This window comes from Lissotriton helveticus, chromosome 5_1 (genome assembly GCF_964261635.1).
Source record: "Lissotriton helveticus chromosome 5_1, aLisHel1.1, whole genome shotgun sequence".
In the NCBI taxonomy this organism is placed as follows: Eukaryota; Metazoa; Chordata; class Amphibia; order Caudata; family Salamandridae; genus Lissotriton; species Lissotriton helveticus.
Window position 1 is genome coordinate 1904290783 of NC_136065.1, and position 26336 is coordinate 1904317118.

A 26336-nucleotide genomic window follows, 5' to 3' on the forward strand; every position below is an offset into this window, starting at 1 on the left:
GAAGTGCTCGGATAGCAGAGCAAGAAGAAGACTCTTCCAAAAGAAGGAGTGAACGAATAAAAAGACAAAACAAAAAGTACAAGTCTCCTGAATGGACACTGTTTTTGGAAGAACTTGAAGATCTTGATATAACTGACGTGAGCGACGGAGAGCCCGTCCCTGAGTACTCAGCTGAAGAAGAAGACGAACCACCGTGAATTTGCACAAAGTAAGCTAGTTGTGTAAAGCCAAAAAGAGGGGTCGAGAAACTCCTTCTGAGCCAAAATGTCTGATTCAACAGTGAATGGTAGACCTAGTTGCAGCCGTTTTAAGACGTGTTGCAAGGTGTGTATATGTAGTGTAGTAGTACTGATAGTTATCTGGATAGGATTAACAATTTTCATTCCCTTTGCTGTAAGTAAAGATACTAACATTGTCCCTACTGAAGTTGTAAATACTGACAGTGAGGAGCTAACAACACAGAGTGTAGCACGACATGAAAGAGCCCTGAGACAAACAAAACAGAACTTAGAAGCATCAGATGAGGGAGGACTACATTATCATGGAGTTAAGAACAAGACACACTTAAATGTTTTCGCAAACTTGTTAATACACTATGTAGAGACTATGGAAATTGAAGATTGCTATATCTGCATGAAGCTACCTACTTCTGTGGCTGAAGGCGTGACATACCATCACCTGCCATTGACATATGGAATCTCCTGTAGCATTTTAGCTAGTTTATTTTACAAAAGAGGACCGTTACAGTATTATTACTCTAACAATGACGTGATCTTTTCTGAACTTCCTATACGTGGGAACTTGAATCCTGTACATACCAAAAGTGACACCATAAGATATATGGGAGACTACTTTCTGACTATAGGTAACATTGACATAGCAGACGCACACAGAGATAACTTGACTTGTTCTTTGCGTGAGCAGGAAAAAATGTTCCTGAACATGGCAGAGAAAAGAAGAATTAAAATTCAAAAGAAGGCTAATGACGAAAGTCAGAAAAAGCCACAGTGGGCAGAGAACATGGAAGGCACCTCATCTGGTGGAGCGGGTCCTGCTCTGTTGCTGGATTTTGAAAAGAAAGGCAAGCTATGTCTTCACCGCGAGAAGACTAGCTATTATAATAATGTTTTCATTGGTTCCAGTGAATGCGAACATAATTACAAGGTAATTGGAGGTTGGGGTTTCAAAAATGGGTCAGAGCCTGTGTTTCCTGGAATTTATTATATTTGTGGGGACAAGGCTTATTTCAAATTGCCGGATCACTGGTATGGAAGCTGCTACTTTGGTATTGTCTTCCCGAAAATATACCATGTGAATGGGAAAGCTGGAAGCAATGAAGATACTAATGGCTTAGTGCGTAGTAAAAGAGAAAGTATAGGTGAAATTATGGGTAGTATTTTCAGTGCACTGATACCTGGAGTGGGAGTGGTTCTGAACACTCACAGAATTTGCAAATTGTCTACTATAGTGGATGTGCTGTCTACTGAAACAGCTCATGGATTTCTGCTGGTCAATACTGAAATGGTTGCGATCAGATCAATGGTTTTGCAGAATCGACTTGCTCTTGACACCTTATTAGCGAAAGAGGGCGGAGTCTGCCGGATGTTGAAGGCGCAACATTGTTGCACTTATATTCCGGATAAAAGTGTACAGATCAAAAGATATGTGAAAAACATTACTAATTTGGCAAAGGAACTCAAACCACTCGAGGTTGATAGTGCCTGGAAGAGACTGGTAGATGGTCTCTCAAATGTAGGTCATTGGCTTGCTAGCATAGGTAAAAGCTTATTGTTCAAAATTCTGATGCCAATTGGTATTATAGGTCTTATTATACTTTCCATTTTCTTGTGCTGTAAATACCGCAAGCGCACCAAAAATCACGAGGTAAATGCAAGAGGAGTGAAACGAAGTGTGGATGAGATTGAATTAGAGGAAGTGAATGATCAGATATACAAAAAGGTGAAGACTTCTCACCCTACTAAAACTGAGAGAGAAAAGTTAGAACGGTTGCTGGAAGAAATAGAACTTTATAAAGTGTGAACGAAAGTTGGCATCTGGTTCCATTATATTTTGTGATGATAGTAAATATCATCAAAGAGGGGATTGATGAAGCAAAGCTTCGCATATTTTGCGGCTTGCCGAAGTCAAGAACCTCGTTTATGTATAACCAGGTAATCAATGTACGTTTTACTAACATTTATATTAAGTTTGAGTGAAGTTTAGGACGCTTGCCTATGTGTTTTTCTAACTATATTAATTCGTGTTGATAAAAATGGCCGCCGCTTGTATTTAGTTACTGCGCATGTGTCAGCCACACTCACGTGTCCTGACGCGTCTGCAGAAGTGGAGGGAAAGTTATGCGCATGCGTAATTCATAGCTGTGCTTATCATGTGGTACTGCTCGTGCCACTGCTCTTGTGACTGTGTCAATGTAGCTAACATTTAAATGCAATAGTTTTATTTTTTGATGATGAGTCAAAAGTACAAATCCTGTGATGTATTTTCATAATGACATTATTATGTATTAATTTGTTTTTCGCTTACTTTTTATATACCGCGGGGAATGGGGTTTGTCTGTGCCGGGAACCATCTTGGAGGTCTCTTCTGCGCCTGCGCGACTTGCCGAGGCCTAAACAGACCTTGACTGATGGAACGCAGCCAGTTGGCAGTGATGAGCAAGATGCTCCTGAGAACGACCCGAAAACTCGGCTGAACCAATCATATGTGCTCACAGAGCAACAATGTTAAAGTTGCCATTGTACTTCTGCACCAGTTCTCATGAGAACCCCAATCTAGTTAGGCGGTACCCTATTATGCAAATGTAGGCTTGAAACTCTATGTCGTGATTGGTGTGTTACCCAAATCCCACCTTAGGACCAATCCAAATTGAAGGATTCTGACACTTTGCAACATTGGGGGGTGGTACACTGACCCCAAACTGTATATCTACCCTGGGTTCACCTAGTGAACCGTCCGACTTGTCTGGTTTAGCTGACCTGTCACTGACCCAACGCACTCAATAGGTGACTGAAGATACAGAGCGCTGCGAAGCACTCTGTCCGAATTTGACCATAGACTGAGGTTCTACTGAACCTTAAAGTGCTGGCAAAGCACTTAGCTGGGAGTTCGCTGACCCAATCGGGGTCTTGATCGATAGCTGCAGAGCGGGTGGAGCGCAGGCGTTGCTTCCGAACTGTGGGTTCCGGTCCTGTCCTGAAGAGGGTCCTGTCCTGAGGGTTTGCTGTCCTGTCCTGAGGGTCCTGTCCTGATTCCTATTCCGAGGGTATCCTGTTCTGTCCTGGGTGTCCATTCTGCACCTGCTGTCCTTTGAGGGGTATCCTTCCTTGAGGGTTTCCTGTCCTTAACTGACCCGTGGCCAGGGTTTGGTTTCCACACCTTTCTAGGTAAATATTGCTCTGAAACTCTTAAATCTTGCACCTTCTGAATTTCTAACTTTTGCTTTAATAAAGTTCATCATTGCATATGTTATATTTTCCATGCCTTTCCGCAACTATTGAAAGTCAATTACATATTTTTCCATAAGTTTGTTCCTATGTCTTTTCACTTGTTAGAAATTATATTTTGCATTGCGGTTTGTAATTTTCTGATATGGTCTAGAACTTCATTGCCTAGATTGTTCAAAGGCCCATTCACCTTAAGTGAAGCGTGTTACTCATTGTAGGCCCTCCTATAGTTACCCACACTTAGTCTGCCCATGTTTAGATAATACTGAATTGCATATTATTTTCTCGTTACATTTTTTCAGTATTTGAATGATTACCCTGTCATTATTTCTTTATGCCTATATAATTTACGTTATCTTGGTTATTGATTGCCTTATTTTACTGTACCTCATGCAAGAAAATAATGAATTTTAGATAAACATTTTAAAACTTCCAGTTGTCCGTGGTCATTTAAACAGTATTTGAATGTTATTGTTTGGGTTTGCATTTTGCTGCCTTTCTTTTACAGCTAGCTCCCTGATTCATTGTGGTCATTAGGTACCCGCATCGGTGGATGGTAAGTCGGGTGCACTGAAAATTATTAGCAGGGAACACACACACATCAACTTGGTAGAGCTCATGAAGTCACCTGATCGATGTATATGGTGATTTGAAAGTATATGGGCCCTGAAGCCGGAAACGGCGAAAACTATTGTCCGGGTGGCCTCGCGCGCTCTATCAGTAATACCATTATCGATACGTCTCTCACATATTACTTAATGTAGGGGTGATTCCGAACCCCCGATTCTCGGTCTCAGCGACAAGTATATCTTTTCCATTAGGGTGAGTTCCTGCATAATTCATCATCTGTGGAGTGGGCTTGCAAATAGTTTCTAAGAGGTTGCCAAATATCACATGGACGTGAGGTGGTGTGTAAAAGTGTGGCATATATGTCGCTCATAGTATCACAATAGGTGAGGTCACAAAGCCATGTATGCGCTGTTTGAGTTTGCGCTCCCCCCCAATGTAATGAAACATTGCAGGCGCATTTTTTACAAGGATGCGCCTGCTTTAGTGTCCACAAGCGGGCGAAGAGAGAGAGATAAATGGTAAATGCGTGAAACTAAGCGAGCACTGTCTGGTGAGGTTATGACAAGTGTGAGTGGTGGGAAGTCATCTGGTTCTGACGACATATCTGGTAAAGTCTTTAAAAAAGAGCTACGAGCTCTATGGAGTATGAAATTATCCATGTGCGTGGCAGCTCCATGTGCAGCCAACTCAGCAGTCGAACATGGTCTGGAGTCGCAGCACAGGTTGCCAATTTTTAATAGTCTATGTTTAAGTAGTGTACTCTTATTGAGCATTTCCATAGTGGGGTGTATTGACGGGATGCCCACCAATGGTAAATGTGGGGAGTACAGTGATGTGTAGCGCAGGTATTTCCGCAGCTTAGTCCATGCCCAACAGGTCATGACAACTGTTTGGATTTCTGCGGGGCATCGTGAGAGTCCCTGGGGTAATAACGTTGACAGTGAATGGGGATATATCTGTGATCGGTCAGATTTGAGATATTTCAGTCGGGTGACAGGGTTGTACCAGTAGTACGTAAAGTGAACCTGGGCAACCAAGTAGTATAGTTAGAAATCGGGGCCCCCGAAGCCCCCCTGCTCGAACGGCATGGTCAACGTGGCCCAGTTCACTCGTGGTTGCTTACCCGCCCAGATCAGTGGTATTAGAAGTGAACGAAATGTGTAAAAAAAAGTCACTGTCAAAGTTATTGGGACATTTAAAAATAGATACAAAAAGCGTGGCAGTACCACCATCTTTATAATGGCGATCTTGCCTGCAATAGAAAGCAGAAGTTTTGTCCATTAGTGATTTGTGTTTCGAGACGATCAATTGCAGGGCTATCATTTAAGCGAATAACCTCGGGGCACTACAGTGTAAATAAATGCCTAGATATTTAGCAGGGTCGGTGCACCATCTCAGAGGGAACTCAAGATCACATGGATTAGTGGCAGGGGTCAATTAAAATATTTCAGACTTAGCCCATTTAATGACCAAGCCAGAGTGCACTCCAAAGCGGACCACCTCCCGTAAAAGAGGATAAAGCTTCTCAGCCGGTTTGCGCACAATCAACATTACGTCGTCTGCATAGAAAGTTGCTTTGAGTGGGCCTGTATGCAGCTGTAAGCCAAGGTGTAAATGCCATTCCTAAATATGGTGAGCAAGCGGGTCCATAGCTATTATGAATAGTAGGGGTGAAAGCGGTCATCCCTGCCTGGTGCCCCGTGTTAAACTAAACTGTGGTGTAATCATACCATTAATCTTCAATCGGGCAACCGGAAAAGAATACAATAAACGAACCAAGTTTAAAAAAAACAATGGGTGTAGGAGAGTAGGGTCTGCTATCCTATTGTCACCCCAATTTTTGCTTTTTGCTTCACTGGTTTTCGACTTAATGTGGCTGTGGGCCTGCTAATCAGACCCACAGCCTGCTGTTCTCTTTCTAAATTCACATACATGTACTATAGGCACATCACCAATTTGGTACTGGACACCTTATCAGCCCCTGTACCATGCACTATAGGTGCTCAGGGCATAGGTGCATCCAAGGCCTACCAGGGGCTGCAGCATATCTTTTGCCACCCCTGGCTGGCATTCAAATCGACACAACTGGCTGATTACTCAGCTGGGGCAAGGTGGTGTAATCACCCCTTGCTTAGATATAGTATACCTATATCTAAACCTATATCTGGACACATAGATACCTATCAGTCACTCCTATGGCAGGCCTTAACAATCCTGGAGGCAGAATGCTTGGTTTTATGTGAGATGGTGCTCTAGCATGAGCTGAGCCTGTCTGCAGTGTTCGTAACCATTTCCTTACTGCTGTTCCAGGATATTGCCATACCTTATACTATTAAGTGCATTATAATCCTCGCGGTTATTGCTAACTTTGGTTTGGCTTTATCAAAACATGTCGTGTAAGGTGTCATACACTTTGGAATACTACCCCCTCGCAAGTTCTGGCGATGGGGGTAGCATTCCACCCTTCTAGAGGGAGAAGACATGTTACTTTACTTAAAACTCGGTAAATCTTACCCAGAGCCTCAGCGTCACAAAATGGATGCTGCTGCCCCGACACAAGTCTGACCTCCTGCTGCTGACCGAAACTTGGCAGGGGAGGCCTGGACAAAGGGTTTCCTGTCACAGGGAGGTGCTACACCACCCCAGACAGGAGATAGTGGATTGGAGCAGGGAGGGTTGAAAGAAACTAGACACTGCCTGGGGCACACAAGGTGTCCCATGCAAAATCCAGTCAAACCGGTTCTGGGGCACTCCAGTTACAGCTCTGGCGCAAAACTGGACAAAGGGAAAGGGGTGTAATCTCCCCCTTCCTGGGTCCCACCCATAGGAGGGACCTAGCAGGTAATCCAGCCCCCAGATTTGGAAAAAAGGTGGGAGCAGTGCCAATGCATATCAGATTACCCTGACTGAAACTTATGAAACAAAACTCTGGACCCTTCAACATTCTACTTGACATAGACGACTGAAGAATCTCTCTTGTGGTCAAGGAGTGACCACCCTGTGCAAACAGGCACCATCAGTGCCTCACCATTTACTTTGTTGCAGTTCCTGCCAGAACTCGAGCAACAAAGATCAACAAGACTCAGCTTTCCTGCCTTCCAACAGCCCGATCCACAGTCCCAGCGAATCTGAGACCCGTGGAGGCGACCTTAAGCGTGGGGCCGGCCATCTTGGAAAAACTACAAAGTGCTGACCGTGCAGCTCGCAAGGCTTCCTCAATGCTGTGCATTAGGGTTTGAGAAGCCCCAGCCCAGAGCAGCTTTTGCACTAAAGCTCTCCCCTCCACACTCACAGAGTACTGCGTGGGGCCCTTTTGCATTTTCCTGCTTGATGCCTTGGTCCGGTCGCTTGCCTTTGGCTAGCGGCCCCAGTACCGATGAACCTTTAAATTTGCTCTGCTAGTCTGGTTGCTCCAGAATGGCCCTCACTCCCCTGAAAAGGAGCACCCGCTCTGACCTTGCTGGTCCGAGTAAGAAGCGATCTTTGAATCCTGTGTGGGTTGCCCTTGCCAAGGCTTGTTAACTCCGATCCGGAAGCCGACACCGCCGACAGCGAGAACCTTTGTGGCAAAGCTTGTGATCCACTCCAGGACATCCTCGGTGCCCCAGAGTCCATGTGGCAGTGGAGAAAAGCTTCACAACAGCCACCTGATTGCGCCCGACATCGCCTGGTTCCTTCCTGGTTCCTTCCTGGTCACTGGCTAGTGACCCAGACTCTGCCTCCTCTGCTTTCAGGTACTCTACATCTTCGATCCACCCTTGGATCACACCGGACTCTTCTCTCCTGGCCGCCTGCAGCATCTTCATCTCCAGGCTCCATAGATCTACATGACGAAACCCGACACACTTTGGCACCTATGCACCCGCTTCCTGTGGGTGAGGTAACTCATGAACGCCGGTGCTCCTGTAGTGGTTTACACATCTAGTGTCTAAGTCTAAAGTTTTGTATTTCTAGTCTAGTCGGAAGACTCCTAAAACTGTAACTCGATAACTTTTACGCACCCTTGACTTTGCATTGGTGCATGCGTGTGCTTTTAGCGCTGCACCCGAATCCCGCGGGCTACTCCCGTCCTAACTGCTGTTAGTCCAGTGTAGTCCCAGCGATTTCCCAAGGCCCCAGGCCTTACCACTGTTCGTAAAGTGATACTTATACCACTTTTTTGATATATGGTCTGAGTGGCCACCGGCCTCATCCATAAACGTGCAACTTTCATATGTTAAACTGTGCTTTTGTTTAAACGCTTGTGCTTCTATACTCATAAAGAGTACAGAGGATTATTCTAGTAATAAATACATATATTTTTTATAATATATAACTTGTGTGGTGTCCTTTCATTTGATATTACAGGATTGCATATGGTAAAACAGCTGGCTTCACATGCCCTCTTGAGTTTAGCCTGAAGGCTGCTTAGTCCATGCTACCCCTAGGATAGCTTGTCTTTTTAAGGTTGACTTACAACCACCACCCTAAGGGATTGTTTGGACTGATATAAGGTGCCCACAGAATTGTGGACATCATACATCAGGCCAACGTCCCAACGTTTGCATCACGGCATACAGAAAGGGCCATTCTAAAAATAAAAGGCCTTCTTGGCATCTAGCATCACTGCCGCCGCCGGCAGGGTGGGTTCCATTTGATTGATCACTGAAAAAACTGTGTGTAGATTTAGCATTGTGGACCATCCCTGAATAAAACCTGCTTGGAAGGGGCATAGTGTGGTGTCAACTAGTACTGCCAGTCTAGTGGCAAGTATTTTAGCGAGGATTTTATAGTTGTGGTTAAGTAAAGATAATGGCCTGTAGGACTGGCATTTATGAGGGGGTTTGTCTGGTTTAAGTAGCAGTGTGACAATAGCCTCACGCAATGTTGGTGAGGGGACCCGCTCTACAACATTTCATCATATACTTCGAGGAGACGAGGGCAAGTTCATGTCAGTAAGCCTTGTAAAAATCCCCAGCAAGCCCATCAGACCCCGGGGTGCGACTGCTAGACAAATCCTTTAGTGCCTATTTAATTACATCTGCAAAAACAACAGTTGATTAACAGAATGCAGAACAATGTCATACATTTACCCCAGTACAGAGATCTGGGCCTAAATCCATCATTTTTTTGCACTCCACACCACCCCAGTTCAGAAATGGCCAAATGCAAATCAGCCTTGACCCTGTGCCTCATGGGAACAGTCCAGCCCGAACTGCCAAGCAATGTCTTTCCTGGACCGGAATCAAGCATCCTAGGACCGGTTTCTGGCTATCAGCCGTCTTCAGCCAGGATAGCCTGACTCCAGTGGTGTGGAGAGCATGGGACTCACGTCTGAGCATACCCATCCCACTCGGGGTACCACTTTATTTAATTTCATCAGCATCAATTGGGGCGGCCAGGAAATCCCATTGTCCCTCCTCAAGTCACACAATAGCTATCTCTTGTAGATCATCATTTAGGGCCTGTAGATGGATGTCTTGTCTGGTATAGTTTAGTGTAATGGTCAAGAACAGCCATATTGATGTCCGTCCCTTTCATTAGTGATTCTCCCGAGTCAGTGTCTAATTGTCAAATGTAGACTGGTATTGTGGTCTAAGAAGGTGTGCAAGTGTTCTACCAGGTCTCTCCCCTTCTCCGTATACATGTGCCCTAGCATATTTTCCCATGTATTTGACTTCAAGGGCAGCAGCATCATTGAATTCAGCCATTAAGGCAGAACGATCCCGGAGCACTGCCAATGTTGGGGTGATTTGCAAGAGAGCATCAATTTCTTTTAGTTTCTGTTCATGTTTTTTCAATTCATCTCGGATGGAGAGCGAACTCCTGCATGTTTCGAGATACAAACACCTCGGATATACGCCTTGAAGGCATCCCAAAGTATACGTTGTGATTCTACTGATCCTTTGTTCAATTCAAAGTATTCTGTAATTGCGTCCCCCACTTCAATACGGAACACTCCACAGGGGACACAGGGGACATTGTTTAGGAATCCATGGGAAAGCTACTATCAGCAAGACTCGAATATGGCAACTCGCTATACCTTGGGTCACCAAAACACGTCAACAATAGGCTACAGGTTGTACAGAACGCTGCAGCTAGACTGCTTCTCAAGGTACCCCGGAATCAGTCAGCTAGAGCGCCCTTGAGAGAGCTGCACTGGCTCTCCATTCAGACCAGGATCAAATTTAAGACCCTCTGCTTGGCACACAGGTAGAGGCTGGTAGAGGCCCAGCTATGCTACGAACTTTGATCTCTCCTTATTCACCCTGCCTCTGTCTCAGATCAGGGTCGAATTTTCTGATGTGCACCACCAGAATTAAGAGGTCAAGGTGGGGTGGCAGATCATTCTCTCACATGGTGGCAAAACTCTGGAACAGAATGGACCCAGAAATGCGACTGATCGGAAACGAACAGTCTTTTAAAAAGAAACTTAAGACATGGTTGTTCCCCTAACCTTCACTCTAGATAGCTGCCTTACCTGTTATAGTGCTGGGATGCCTGCGGGTAGCCATGCGCTCTGTAAATCCCTAAACCTATACCGGGGAATGATCAGAAAAAGTGCAGGCAAAATACTCCACACTCAAAAGGGAGAGATCTGTGAACTAGAATACACACCCCACGTGAGTAAGTGCTGTAGCAGGGAAAAAAACTATGTTGCCCCCATGATGCTGCAAACCAGTGGGTTGGAAGAGGTGCATAATGCGTCTCTTGGAGGAAGGCTATCTGAATGGAATGTCTCATGAAATAGGCCAGCACCAATCTACCTTTTTGGGGAAAGGACAATCCCCTCACATTCCAGGATAAGCATCTAATATGTTAGTCGGTAGAGGTGAATTCTCCTGCACTCATTTTATCATCAGTGTTCGGTTGAAAGTGATTGGAATAAAGGAGCCGAAGGCTGTCACACTGTACATAGTAATATGCTCTGGACAAATACAACAATTAAGGAAAGAAAAAAACAATGAATAACCCCTAACAGTCCCCCCTCCCACAGCACCCATCGGGTACTCAAATATGCGGCACCCGGTTAATCCCCACGAATTAACAATGAACACCAGGAAAGAGAGGGGGGGAGGAAGTGGAAAGGTGAAGGGAAGAGTGTAAGGCTTTATCCTGAGGGGGTGGCAATACTCCGAAGGAGCCATCGTGAGTCAGGATATTCATTACTAAAGAGATGGCCATACAACCAAGGTCCGCTAATGCAAGGTAGTTCCGTGCTATCGTAAAAAGAGGTGAGAGAGTGATGACAATTGGGTCACATATTATTATACAGCTAATAGAGCGCCTGGTTACTCCAAACGGAGTGTCCCCACGCTAGAACACCAATTACAACCCCGCAGCTGTGCCCGAGACCATCCCCCCCACTCTGGGGCCAGGGCCCCCATAAGGGACGGCAACCTAGGGCCTATTTCCGGCCATCCAGGGGACAGCGGAATAGTTACATCTTAAGTTTTTTCTAAAACTTAGTCTCCGACGGGCACATACTTAGATCAACAGGAAGGTTATTCCAGGCTTTCGCTGCAAGGAATCCGAAGGAACTCCCGCCCATACCTTCTGAACCCTAGGCACGATCAACTTTGCCGTGCCTAAGGAACTTATGCAATGTGCAGGTCTATAGGCGGTAAGAAAGGGGTGCAAGAAGCCCGGGCCTTGCTTGTTGAAGATCCTGTAAGTGAAACACAAGGCTTTGAAAGTAACTCTGGCCTGTATGGGAAGCCAATGTAATTTCCTTAGTGCCTCTCCAACCGAGGCCCATATAGGAATGTTCAGAATTAGGCGGGCTGCAGCATTCTGAACCTTCTGCAGGATGTGCAGATTTTTTTGGGTCACCCCTAGGTACAAGATGTTACAGTAGTCTAGACGCGACGTAACAAAGGCCTGTATAATAGTCCATCTAGCTACTACTGGTAGAAGATCCAGCATTTTTCGCAGCATCCTAAGAATGCCAAAACAGGCACCAGCCACTGCTGATATCTGTTCGGAGAATGAAAGGGAGTCATTAAACCACACTCCTAGATTTTTAACCTTGGCCTTAGGGGTCGGGGATGGTCCCAGCTCCTCCGGTCACCACAAGTGTGACCAAAGGGAGGGCTGCTTACCAACTACAATCACCTCCGTTTTGCCCGCATTCAGCTGCAAACAGCTGAGCTTCATCCAGTTGGCAAGCTCCCCTAAACAGGCCTTGAACTTGGCAGCCTTTCCCGCTTCCTTTTGCTCCAGGGTAACAATCAGCTGTGTATCATCAGCATATGATACCAGTTTTACCCCATGTCTCAGCACAATGTTTGCCACGGGGTGCATATAAATATTAAATAGGGTAGGGCTGAGAGCAGAACCCTGCGGCGTCCCTTGTGACCGTGGACAGACTCTGGATTCAAAAGGATGTTGTAGAACCTGGAAGTATCTATTCTCCAGATAATGTTTGATCCATCGCCATATCACTCCACCGACCCCGGCCTCCCGTAACCGTTCTAAAGGAAGGCAGTGCGAGACCGCGTCGAAAACGGCAGGTCTAGGAGGATCAGAGCAGTAGTTCTTCCCTCATCTGCAGCAGTTTTTAGAGCCTTGGAAGCAAGAAGAAGAGCCGATTCGGTACTATGTTGGGGTCTGAACCCTGACTGTGTTTCGTGCAGTACTTGTCTCTCTTCCAGGAATAGGGACAATTGATTGTTCAGATGCTTCTCCGCAATTTTAGCCACATAAGGTAGTAAAGATATGGGTCTAAGACTTTCTGGGAGAGCAGGGTCTAGGGAGGGTTTTTTTAACAAAGGAACCACCAAGGCATGCTTCCAGTTACTAGGAACCTCACCAGAGCTGAAAGAGATATTCAGTAGCGAGGTGAAAACTGGAGCAATTACTTCTTTCCCTCGCCTCCTTTATTTTGGGGGGATCAGGTTCCGCGACGACCCAGATTTAACTGCGTCCATGAGTTTAAGAACCTCACTTACTCCAGGCAAGCAGGAGATAGATGTCTACTTGTATTTGCGATTCGGATGGCACAGGCCCTACGTCACCGATCAGGCGGTTTATGCAAAGGTCCATGTACACTGCATGTCAGCAAAGTCCAAAAAACCTCAAGAGTCAGGATTTAGCCGCCCGTCCCACGTCTTGTCGATGCATCGCCTGCTGATGACTTTTCCAGAATTTGGCTGCTGCGTCGGGTGAGTAAGATATATGCGATTTGTTTCCAATCTGCAGTCTGGCAGGGTATAGCATGGCACACTTAATATTTGCTTTCTGAAGTGAACGTTTCACATCATTGAACTTGAGGCGGGCCTCCTGAACTATGGGTGTAAAGTCAGGGAAGAGTGAAATATTGGAGCCCTGATAATTGAGTGTGCCACGCTCTCTGGACAGTCGAAGCGCGGTGTTGAGGAGCTTGGTGATGATTATTCTAGCCGCTGCTCCAATGGATGGCGGGGGCCCAGCAATCGATGCGCCCGCTCAACAGCGAATGTGGACAAGAAAAACTCCTTTCCAAACAAGTCCGCCAAAAGGGTTTCAATAAACTTGGGCATAAGGCCCATGTTAGTCAATTCACACAATCCCAGCTATGCGTAGGTTATTTCTGCACGAACGCCCTTCTAAGTCTTCTGCCTTTGTTGTGAGCTGTTTAGGCAGGCCTTCTGCCCTAGCTAGTCATTTCTGTACAGTGGGCTGACTGTCCTCCAGTTTGGAAGTACGTTGCTCTGCCTTGTCTATCCGGGTTCCTGCCCCTCAAGCCATCCTTTACTATCATCTAGGCGGCTGGTAAGAGTGTCTAATCAGGCGTCAATAGATTGAAAGCCCGCCCTGAGTTCGGCCATGATGGCCGCCGCACCTTCACAAGGACTCTGCTCTGGGTCGGTGGCTCCATCGGTGTCTTGGCGTCTAGGCCCATCGAAGTTCAATTGACGCTGTTTTGGGTCAGTGCGGCCCATTATGTAGGTACAGCAGGAAAAAAGAGGCACTGTTAGAAAAGCTCCTGATAAGGGGTCTGCAATGTATAGCTTGGAAAGCAGACAGCACGAGCCCGCAATCCACCGTTCCAGATCTGCACAGCCCTCCAGAGGGAGTCAAGCCGTGTTTATAGGCCTCAGTCCAGCCACTGCAATATTGCTATCAATCAATGTAAATGTAAATGTATTTCGATTTATATAGCGCACTAATCACCCAGGGGTCTCAAGGCGCTTGCTTAGGGAACCCGTCCTGGTATTCCCCTGTGAGATACCCCGGCAGGGTGTTTCACAAGGTGAAAGCCAGGAATCCCGCCGCGAGGGGCCGTAGTGGAGATTAAGCAAGCTATTGCCCAGAGTCGCAGAGTGTGACCCCGTGAGTCGAGTAGGCACCGGAGCGAGAATTGTCGAGTCCGTGGAATTTTTGAGCCCGAGACCCGCCGAGGCGGGGAATCGAACCCTGGTCCACGGCTGATCTCAGCTTCCGGGTCTGCCGCCTCTAACCACTGAGCCACGCTTCTCCACAATCAATGAGTGGATGGCTATTTAATAAAGCAGCCAAACTCGGTGGCATTCAGCATGAGCCTGCGAGCCCTTAAAGAGTAGTCAGCAGCTGGGGCACGTTGCATGCAAAATCAGCACTCGCCTCATGAATGCCGCGTATTTAGCAGAGGCCGCGTGCAACACCAGGTGCCTTGGGGCGATGCATGCTTAAGTCGTGATTACGCTGTATACAGTGCTCATCGCAGCTCTTACCACCATTATGTGCACTGTGAGAGAGCCGCTGCTAGGTCTTTTGCAGTGAATCACACCGCCCGCCGTCTGCCGGGCATAGACGCTGTTACAGGCGTCAAGATAGCTGGGGTCACTGTGTAGTAATCGCTGCCATTCCGCCTGGCACACCGGACCCAGGATCTGCTGACTATGGCCCTCCGACTTACCTGAGAGCACATTCACTATGCCCCTCTGTTTTCACTAGGAGACGGACTATGGCCCTCTGCTGTGATCACATATTTTCAATGGTCCTGTTGTGTGCACATTCCCAGTGTTGCCATCTCTGGTATGCATGCACTCACTGCCCCGCTCTGCTCTTCACACTTTCCCAAGGTGCTGTTGTGTACAAACGCTCATTGTGGTCCTCACTGCAGTGCACACACTCACGATGGGTATCCTGAGTGCGAGTTCTCAATGTGGTAATCTCTGCTGCTCTCACTGTACCGGTGGTAATCAAAGAAAAAATAAGTATATTGGCCATATAGATGTTTGAGATCATTTATATTCCTTTTTTCAATCCTATTTTCAAGAAAAGCCATAAAATATGAATTGCTTTTCCTTTTCAAAAATTCATTGTCCCAAAAATGATATCTAGAAATCGTATTACTTTTTCCCTATAAAGAAATCGCAGCTTTATTTCAATTAATAACAAAACAATTTAATTGCAGATCGTGAGTAGAAATCATTCTACATGATAAATTGCTCCATGCAGACTTTATATTCACTTATATGATAGAAAAAAGACATGCAGGGTAATTTCATGTTTATGAAATAATTCCAACCTGTAGCTTCACAGAAGGCAAATAACCAACTCCACTCCAAAATAGAAAGATCACAGTAGAGATCATTGTGTGCAGTTGAAAAACAGAATCAAGATAAAGTCAAGACGAAGGCCTTTGTGCTCCTCCAAACCCTTCTTCCGGGAAGTGGGAATCAATAGCTGAAATGTCCTGCTGCCTCAGTGAGCCCCCGGGTTCACCACCTGTTTGGCCAAGTGTACACATGAGCTTGGTGCTGCTCATGTGCTCACCATATGAAGCTCATGTTCCCGCGCAGATACAAGGCTGAGGGAGAATGCTGGGTGCACTTCCCCATTTCTTTGACTCTGTCAGGGAGCAACCTCTTTGTTGGCTGTATTCCTTCCTCCTGTGGGCATCATAAACAGTGGCCTTAATGCAAATGTATTTTTATTGTCTATGTACATATGTAATATCTGTCTCAGCTGAACGTAGTGGAATGGCAGCAGAGCGTTTGCCTTCTCAACAGTGTAACTCAGCATCAGGTTATTTCACTGAAAAACAGATTATATTTTTAGTGTCTATTTTATGCTCAGATTTCTACATCTGTTGCATGGATTTTAGGAGGCCTAAGCAAAATAGCTATTTCGGTATTCGGTTGCTCTACATCCCCATTCATTTAGGCTGTTTTGTGTTTTCTGGCATGTGTTCAGGATTGTCTGTGGCATCTGTGTGCACTGTTGTTTTGTGTGTTACCACATACTTCTGTTGTTGTAATGAATATTTGGATTTTACATATGCATTAAAAGACAATAATGGTAATCCTTTGTTTATAATAAAATACCAGCTGATGGCAATGGGCATTACTTGGTATTGCAAAGGCATCTAAAGGTGTAGTCGGGGCAAGTATCTATTCCTGAATCAGACTGCATGACCCACTCTATAGAAAGTGTATAGCTATTCATTGCCTGTAACAGAATCCAGGATAATATGCTGCATCCCTAAACACTCATAAGGTCTAAAAGGCCACTGCATTCCAAACCAAAAGACACAGATAAAAGACATTTTCATTTACAACGTCATTAGCTCTAACGCTCGCAAATACGGGGACTATTGCATTGGAAATGTTTATTTCATTATTGCAAACGGGTCCAGATGTCGCTCAAAGATGGCGGCTGATTTGGTCGTACAGCTGAGGCAACAGCGTGGTTGTCTTCTTTCTATTTCCTTGCCACCTGATGACAGACTTCCCTTGTTCCTTTCAGACTTTTCCTGCTGTTCAAACGGTGGATGACGCATTCGAGGGCAGGGCTTGTCACTGAAAGGTGTCACATGCGAGGTGTTCAGCCAATCGGATAGCCGGTGGAGCATGTAGCCATATCAGCAGATGGTGAGGAGGCTCAGAAGACTGAAGGAGGAGACTCAGGGAGGTTGGAGTCCTAGTCATTTGTGGGACAGGACGAAGACAAAAAGAGGCTAGTACAGGACTGGATCCTAATCACCTCAGGGCTTATTTGCAGAAAGGAAACGGGAGGACTACAGCAACGGGTGAGAACAGAAAAGCACAAGGAACTGTCTTTGAGTATGTAGTGTGTCTAAAGTGCTGTATAATAAGTAAAGGTGCTGTCAATTTGACAGCGCCCTCGGAGTGCGGGCTGTGGGTTGCTTAACAAGATCTAGATCCGTAGCTCAGCAGGCCGGTGCATAGCGACCACGGGGGCACATGCCCGGATCCTTGGCGCTGTTGTGCGTAAAGTTTGATAATTGTTTTGTGTGTACTTCTCAGCGTGGTTTGCTGCTCAGAGTGGGGAGTGGGGGCATCTGCCCAGCATCCCATCAGCCGATGTAGTACAGAGATCATTAACACTATAATTTGATTGTGTGTGTATGTGTATGTATAAGGGCTATGCGATCACGCCTTGCTGACATGGTTTAGAAGTTATCCTTCCCTTCTTCCTTTTTTTTTTTTTCTTTTTCTTCTTCATAAGTACTCATATAAAAAATGCATTTTCTGTATACAGTGCAACGTAAAATTGAAATCTATATTTTCCAAAGCACATGTCTTTGTTAGTTTACAATATTGACAGTTGTGTCCAAATGCTCGGCGATTTACAGAATGGGCCTTTCACTAATCTCTGTAGGTGGGCTCGCAGCCTGTTGTTCAAGCCAGTGCTCAGTTTAAGACACAGTGGCACTGGTGTTCTGTATGTCACAAACAGACATCCATACCCCGTAAACAGTATTGCCGCCCCATTGGCGTAGGTGGTTCACTTTAGTTCGAAATAATAATCCTAACACGTTTGGATCAAATCTGGAAACCTGGAAGGCGGTAAAGAGGCATTGGCACAGGGGCGGACATGATAGTCGCAGAGCAGCATTTCAAACAGGTGAATACTCAGACACTAGAAGTATATTATAGGAGGACGGAAATTACTATTATTACTATAGACAGGTTCCTTCAACCACAAAGCAGCACTTTCTTTTAGATTTGCTTTATGTTCCGGGAGCCTGCAGGAGGTTTTAGTTGATGTCCAACACTCAGAAGGAGGCATCAGTATCGGTCTCGTTTATTTACTATTTCAAAATGTAGGGTAGGTGGCAGTAATAATTTTCGTAAGGTAGTAAATGGACACAAGAAACCGAGATAGTAAAAAAAAAAAAAAAAAGCATAATGTTCGGGTTGAAGGCATGTTTTTTTTAAAATTTGGTATTTGCTGAGAGTAGTTTTGAATTTTTTTTCAGGAAGGTATCATTTTTAATAAGAAAGCACTGTATTTTAAGTGGTGCAAGCCTACTCGTGAAGTACAACGTTCTGCGATGAGGGGTGCCTGGACAAACGTCTCGGTACAGTATGGGGCGATGGGACTGTACAGAGAAAGCAGACACACCTAGGGAAAAACGGTGCTCCATACTTCCTTATGTAGGTCTGTTTGATAAGCTGTAGGGCTGTCAACAGTGGAGTGTTAAGGGACGAGCAGAACATAGTGTGAGTACAAATAACAAGAATACAGGGCAGAGAAACGGTATTAGAAGCTTGGATAAAGTGGTGCATTGTATATGTAAATGTAAATCCAGTATTTGTAAAGCGCACAGCTACCCGTAGGCATCCCGGCGCTGAGGGCCGTCGGGAAGATTAAGCGAGCTATTGCCCAGAGTCACATGGTGCTGGACAGACCCCTGCCGTCGGCGCCGGGGATCGAACCGTGATCCCCAGCTTCCGGTGTCAGTCGCCTTGGCCGCTGCGCCACACCTCTTCCCTATGAGGTGGGTTGCCTATATTGTATACTGTAAACCTGGCAAAGTCTGATGCAAGACTAGCTAGTAGGAGAGTACAAGCATACATGTATACAAATAAATAAAAAATTCTATTATTCAGAAAGTGCTGTGCTGATAGCACTATGTAGGCTCCACAGTTGGGAGAGAGCATCAACAAAGTGGCGGGAGGGAACAGGAAAATGCACACTGAGCATTTACAAAACTCAAATCAATTCATACTAAGGGCCTGATTACGATAACGGTGAACCCCCCCCACTGACAGGCTGTCAGTGGCGGGTGTACCGCCATTCCCTGTCCACCAGATTGTGATGGCCAGCCGTGTGGTGGCGGGCAGAAAGCATGACCGCCACTGGTCTGACAGAAGCAATCGCTGCAATTGCCTGTCGGACTGCCTAGCATCCCCAGAATGGCGGCGGCACCTAGCAGGCACCACCCGTCGGATTGGGATGCAGGATCCCCGCCAGCCATTCCATGGTGGTTCAACCGCCATTGAAAGGCTGGCGGGGATGTACTTTGGGGGCCCCTTTGCATGCCCCCCTTGACCAGGGGCAGTTTGTGCATGCACGTGGGGGGCACCTGTGGTGCCCCCCCCTACATTTCCCTGCACCATGTGTGCCTGCCACGTAGTGCAGGGAAGTCTTCAAGGTGCATTTTTTGCGGCGGCTGATGCAGCTAGCAGCACCGTCCGCAATGTTAAATATTGCGGATGCGACGGCCATGGTGGCGGTCGCTTCTTAATTCCTGTGTGGGACCGCCACATTATAGGCAGGCAGTCCTCATCCCCATACAATGGTGGAAGGACTGAAGTCCGTCTGCCATCGTAATGACCCCGTAATTTTTAATTTTAAAAAAAATCATGAATGACCATTTTGTGTAGAGCAGCATGCAGACCAAATTGGCTCCATGGTCATCTTAGCTGAAAGGTAGATCTATTGGATGATAAAGAGGGGATGTGAGTTAGGTATAAGGGATAAAGTACCCCATGGCGTACATTATAAGGATATTGCAAGTCGCTGAGGTGTTCCATAATCATATATTCAGGAACGAGGCTGAAGGCACAGTCCCTTTATATGGTCATGGAATTCCAAGGTGACTTGAAATATCCTTATGGACGCCAGGGGGGACTTTATCCCATATAATAAATACATGGTCACACCTTTACCTTTCGCAGAACCTACTTACAACCTTGGTGTGTATCTCTGTGGCTGCGACGGAGAGTCTCCACAGGATTTGCTACATGTTTTTTTATAAATGTTATCATGTGCCCCGGAAGTACTTGTTAATTCAAATTTAAAGAAGCTGAATTTTAAGCAGGCTCGTCCAGCCCTATTGCCCTACTGTATCTCCAGCTGTTGAAGGATGATTGTACTTTTTTTTTTTATTGTTGGCTATCTGAAATCCACGGTAAAGTCCAGGGCTTGTCTTGACTAGTGGCTTTTTAGTACAATGATTTTAGACCATAATGAAGTTGTATTCGGGCTGAGGGTGGGGTTAACTTTTAGTGGAGAGTGTCTAGAAAAGGGGGATATTATCTGAATTTGAACCTTGCATTTTGTTGACCGATATTGTTTTGGGAGGGTGTGCTAAGTATTTCAACCATGTTTAATTTGATCGGTTACTACTGATCGGATAATGTCCCAAAGGTGAGACCTATTGGCTATGCCAATGCTTGTTGGTCTTGCTGGTGCTTGGGGACCGACACAGATCATGCTTTGTTAAACAGCACTCCCTAGCAAGTTATTTAGGTCATCTGGTCTTCATGTAAGTGATATAGAGTAATCAACACCCACAGGCCAGCCATTTAATAACATTATAAGGTTGTTGATGGAATACCTATAGGCAAGCATCTATTCATTTGAAAAGTCCTTTGTGGCATTATGATTAGTATAACCCCCAGCTCTAAATACACATGCTTGTGGGATATAAATTTAATTCTGCTCATTGTTTGTCTTGACAATACGCATCACTGAAAATGCCATCAGATAAACTGACACTGTTATTGTGCTTAATCTTATTCAACGGTGGATTACAATGTTAAAAGTCTTGGATATCAGTAGTCATATATCTCCAAATTTAGAACAAAACCCCTGACTTCTTCAGTGGGGTATCTGCTTTTCCGAAACCCTTAGAACTTGGTGTAGTGAAATGCTGTAAAGAATACACGTCTCAGACAGCGCCTCCTTCTTTTTTTTTTTTTTTTTTTTTTGTGATAAATTTGTATTCAAATTGACAAAATAAAAGAAACGCACCAGCAATACAGCCCTATGCCATGTCATTCTACGACTAAGATAAGAAATTAGCACCACCAGGATTACAAACATTGGTAAGAGCATATAAATATAAAGTTGGACATTCCCTTCATGACTATACCGCGTCCCCCAACCGCTTCCCCTCCCCCCTCACCCCCTTTGGTATTTCTTAGGACATCCACAAGCCTCATGCATAACCTTCTCCTGTGTGGCACACCAGTCCACCACCGTCCAATGCTCGGAGAGCTTCCAGGAGGCTGCAATGTCTCTTTTGGCAACCACCATTGCCGTAGTGTAAAACAACTTTTTGTTCCGCGACCCAACCAGCCCATCAGTGATGCCCAGGATCATGTGCTTTGGGTCATGGGGGAGTTCCTCCTCAATCTCCCCCCCCAAGAACCGCTCCGAGCGGGGGCATACCCATACCATTTGGAAAAAGTCTGCGGGATTGTGGCCACATCTAGCACAGGCGGAAGTTAGGCTGAGTCCGGCTCGGTGAAGGCGCATCGGGGTGAGATATGCAGCATGTAAATAATATAGTTGCACCAAGCGCAATCTAGCAGAGGCAATGACCATCCTAGGAGCCATAAGGGCGTCACACCAATCCTCCTCATCAAAGGTGCCCATCCAACCCTCCCATTGAGCCCGCAGTCGGTCCAAGGAAATGGTGACATTGTTGATATGTGTGTGATAAAAGCGGGAGATGCCACCCATCCCCAGGTCACCGAACATTATCTGGGCCTCAGGCGGGCTGTGGTCCGGAAGACGTGTACCTGTGCCACGGTGGATGTGGAGGGTGTGGCGCAGCTGCAAGTACCTATAGAATTGCGACTGATGCAAGGAATATCTGTTTTGAAGGACGCATGTGATCCCCCACCCACACATCGTCTATCTGTGAAATGCTTATGAGATCCCAGGCCCTGAAGCCCTGCAATGTGTTCACTTCCTTGAGCCAGGTCCCCCGCCACAAAGGTGTACATTGGGTCAGTGTATGCGTCCATTTGGTATGCCGCAATGCAGCCCGCCAGGCGAGCAACACAGAGTGTGTTACCTCTGGTAAGCGTGAGGAAATAGGGGCACCATAGAACATAGCCTGAATCCTGGCAAAGCCCAATTCCCCGACCTTGAGCCTGTAAGCCGGGTCAGACCAACCCCTGTTGAACCAATCGAGTATGGAGAGAAGCAGCGTGGCCAAATAATATCAGTAGAGATGGGTCATTCCCAAGCCCCCATCGAACGAGGGAATCCTACAGACGTTGAGTGCCAATTGGGCCCTACCTTTCCCCCATAGAAACTTGCTATCGAGTTCACGGAACCAGTTCCTGGCAAAGCCCATGGGGGTGTTTTGTAATACAAACAGGAAGTGGGGGAGCACCATCATTTTATATAGGGCGACCCTCCCCTTCAAGAACCCGGACATTCCACGGCCACGGCTTGTCTTTTCTCCTAGGTCAATCGCCGAGAACATTCGAGCAGGGGGAGAGCTGCTTCGTGAAAGTTGAAGCACAGTTTCCCTTTTTATCTCCAACCGCGGCCTTCATCACGAGTAGGGTTGACTTGGAGACGAAGACGTACTTACAAGGCTTCTCCAAGCTTATCTGCCTGAAACCGAGACTCTGCTGCGGGGTGCCAAGGCTGAACGAGCTGACATAATATTTCTACCAGAAAAAGTATATTTTATACATGGCGCCCGGCTGACAACTCAAAGCCATGTCTACATTTTGTTCTTTAAAGATGGCTTCTACATGAACATTATTCGGGTGATGGTGTAAGCCAGTGCATAGGGCCACAGGGCAGCTTTAAAAAGCACTGACGAGCAGGCCTAAATGCACGTGTCAAGTGCGTGTACACAGTGATGTTTAGCGATTGCTCTGCGTGTCTCATGTTTATGAGTTTGAGGGGTGTATGGTTAGGACTTCGTTTGGAGTGACAGGGACCATCATATTAGTCAAAGGGTTTGATTGCTAGCTGTCAGTATTATTCTTTTCATTAAGGGGGGTGTGGTGTAACGGCCAGAGCTGCCGACTTTGGAGCTGGGGAACCACGTTCGAGTTTCGACATGGCTCAGCATCTTGCCTGCAAGAATAGTATAACTTATAAAGCAAGTGAGCTGCAGATCTGCTTAATACAATGTCTGTATTATTTAATAAAAAGCACTGGAATGCGTCTTCATCTCTTATCAAGTGTCATTGATGAGATGTGAAGTTGCTTTGGCTCCTTGTTTTTACGTCTACAGACATAGGTCTCTCCATCTCCTTTCATTGTTCAACAGGTAGCCTCAAATATTGCATTTGGGAAGAACCCAGCCAGTTATTGATTTCATTTGTTTTTCTCCAGTTTGAGGTTTTGGCTTTGGTTTCTTATGAGGGCATTGCCCTCAAAGTCCAGTCCCCCAATTTCACAGTCACATGCCTGCCAGAATGTAGGTGATAATTCAAAGAAATGAAACTGGCGATTTCCATGATCGCTATGTCTGTTTTTTTGCCGTGCTTCAATAAGATGACTGTGCAAGGTCAGTTTTGTTCCTAAAGCAATGAAAGAGTCCGCATCTGAAATATAAGTAGGGAGATCATTCCATAGTTTGGCTGCTGCTACTGAAAAGGAGCGTCCACCCCATCTTGTCTTCAGAAATCCTGGGATCCTAAGTTTTTTCCAAGAAGAGGGTCTTGGTATTCTCTCCGGAATGTACCATTGAAAAAGCGCATTCATATGTGAGGGGCCCTTATGATGAAGGGCCTTAAAAACTAGGCACAAAGCCTTAAAAGCAATATGTTTTCTGACAGTAGGCCAGTAAAGGGAACAAATCCTCTCCCTTACAGTGCCGCTTGGGAGTGTTCTGAATGAGGCGAGCTGCCGCATTTTGTACAACCTGAAGTTTGTTCAGGGAGGATCTATTAATGTTAGGGTAAAAAGCATTGCAGTAGTCCAACCGTGAGGTGACCCGGGCAATGATGACTGACTGGTGCAATGCCGAAGGGATTTAGGGGTGCCATTTTTCAGGGTCCTAATTATGTAGAAACAATTGCTGACCGTGTGACTAACCTGAGTATCAAAGCTCAGATAGTCATCAAAGATGACCCCAAGGTTTTTGGCTGACCTGACAGGGGTGGGGAGAGGTCCGCAGACATCTGGCCACCAAGTGCTTGAACAAATGGAGTTTTGAGAACCAAAACACCAGCACTTGTTATTGTTTTTGTTATTTTGGATTTGTTGAGCGATTTAATACCGAAAGGCCTCTAAGCGCTACAAGAAGAACAGCGATTGATCCAGGCGGTTTAGACGACAGTTATGCCCAAGCTTCTGTGAAAGAAAGGTTTTTAGTTGTTTTCTGAAATGAAGAAGGGGGCTTTCCGTGCGGAGTTGGCTCGGCAGCCTGTTCCAGAGAGTGGGTAGGAGGGTGGAGAATGCTCGACCTCCTTTGGTGACGTAGTTGAAGCGGGAGCATCGTTGGAGGCTCTCAGAGGAGGACCTTAGAGAGCGACCTGGCACGTATTTCTCTAGTCGTAGTTTGATGTACATGGGAGCCTGGCCATGAATGGCCTTGTGAACGATACAGAGGCCCTTAAATTTGTCCCTCTGTTTTATGGGCAGCCAATGAAGGCGTTGGAGGAGGGGTGATGCTCGCGTGTGTCTAGGTAGTTTGAAGATGAGCCTGGCGACATCATTCATAACAATCTGTAGTTTGCCCACTAGAAAGACTGGCAGTCCAATGTAGAGTGAATTGGCATAGTCAAGGCGGGCCAGGATCATGGTGGTGACGACTGTTTTCATGGTGGAAAATGTGAGGATAGGAGAGAGTCTCCGTAATAGCCTGAGTAGGCCCAAGCAGGTACCAAATACCGTGGAAACTTGATTGGCCAATTTAAGCTTGGCGTCCACTTTGATTCCCAGACTTTTAACCACTGGGGCCGGGGCTGGAGTGTCGCTCAGCTCCTGAGGCCAGTAAAGGGAGTTCCAGGGGTTGTGAACATCTGTCATGGATAGGACCTCGGTTTTGTCTGGATTAATCCTAAGCTGGTTGGCTGTCATCCAGTTGACCGTGAATCGTAGAACCTCTTTTGCCTGGGAGTGAGCTTGAGGGGTGTTTTCAATTCGCAGGATGATCTGTGTATCGTCTGCATAATTGAAAACATGGCACTCCATAGCCGCGAGGGCATAAATTAGAGGACTAAGGTATATGTTAAATAGGAGGGGTGAAAGCGCCCACCCCTGTGGGACACCACAGGGAATAGGCCCCTTCTCTGGGACCCAGTCACCCACCTGAATTCTTTGGGAGCGGTTCGTCAAGAATGAGGTGGTCCATTGTATGACAGATTCCCCAATTCCAGTTGTTCGCAGTCTTTCCAGGAGAAAGGCGTGGTTGACCATGTCGAACGCTGCCGACAGGTCAAGGAGGACCAGCACGCAAGGTTTTTTGTTGTCAGCAGACAGCCTGATGTCGTCAAGCACCGATGGTATCACCAATTCAGTGCTATGGTGAGCTCGGAAACCGGCTTGCCTGTCCCCCAGGAGGTGGTGATCCTCCAAGCACCTGGAAAGATTTTGTAAGACATGCTGCTCTAAGATTTTTGCGAGAAAGGGGAGTTGGGAGATGGGTCTGTCGTTTTTCATATTGGGTGTATCTGCCCCAGCCTTTTTGAGTAGGGGGATAATTCTGGCTTCCTTAACCCCTCCAATGCTCATGACTAGCTCAGCTCGTCATGAGCCACGGTTCCTGTGTGCTCATGATGAGCTGAGCTCGTCATGACCGTTGGAACGCTCATACTCGTAGAGTTCATAGTGTGGACACATATTTAAAGCAATCGTGCTAAAGTTATTCTGCTGCCTCGTCGGTAAACAGTTTGTTGCTCACCTGGCAGAGGTAGAAGCGAAGAGAGGTGGTGACTGAATTGAAAACAAAGACTAGTTTTGTGAAGTGCGATTGGGCCCTCAATATTGCAGAAGGAAAATCAAGTGGTCACAGTACCATAATCATAACATCGAGGATCCGAATTGCGATGGGTAAGTATGTATAGATTGTCTTGATCGAACTCAACGCCTACTTACCTTGATTATGGATATCTTTTTTTTTTTCCTTCATAACTCTTTTTATTGAGTCCGCAGATATAATAATAATAATAGCAAGCATTACAATGTAGTGAAAACCTACAATAGTCAATATACTGATTTCTAGGCAGGGGACCATTATATAGCATTTGTAAAACATAAAAACATTCGGGTCTGTAAACGGCATTCCCAAACATTGTTAACATCTGTGTCACATACCGCAGAACAATACCTTGGTCATGCCCATCAAGCCTGTCTATGTACATGAGACCTAATTGAACAACCTTACTGCCTTGTATTGTC

At 46.1% G+C, this 26336-nt stretch overlaps 1 protein-coding gene across 7 annotated transcripts in view; it reads left to right on the forward strand.

The window, feature by feature from the left end:
• The first annotated feature begins 16760 nt into the window (after positions 1 to 16760).
• The window catches only part of ACLY (ATP citrate lyase), a 362794-nt gene continuing 353218 nt past the window's right edge, over positions 16761 to 26336 (forward strand). For 3 of the 7 annotated variants that reach the window (XM_078645433.1, XM_078645436.1, XM_078645435.1), the window contains exon 1: positions 16812 to 17010. The gene's annotated coding sequence lies outside the window, so the exon portion shown is untranslated. Of the gene's footprint in view, positions 17011 to 26336 lie in introns of all 7 variants that reach the window. The other 4 variants (XM_078645434.1, XM_078645437.1, XM_078645440.1 and 1 more) reach the window with 2 other exon arrangements.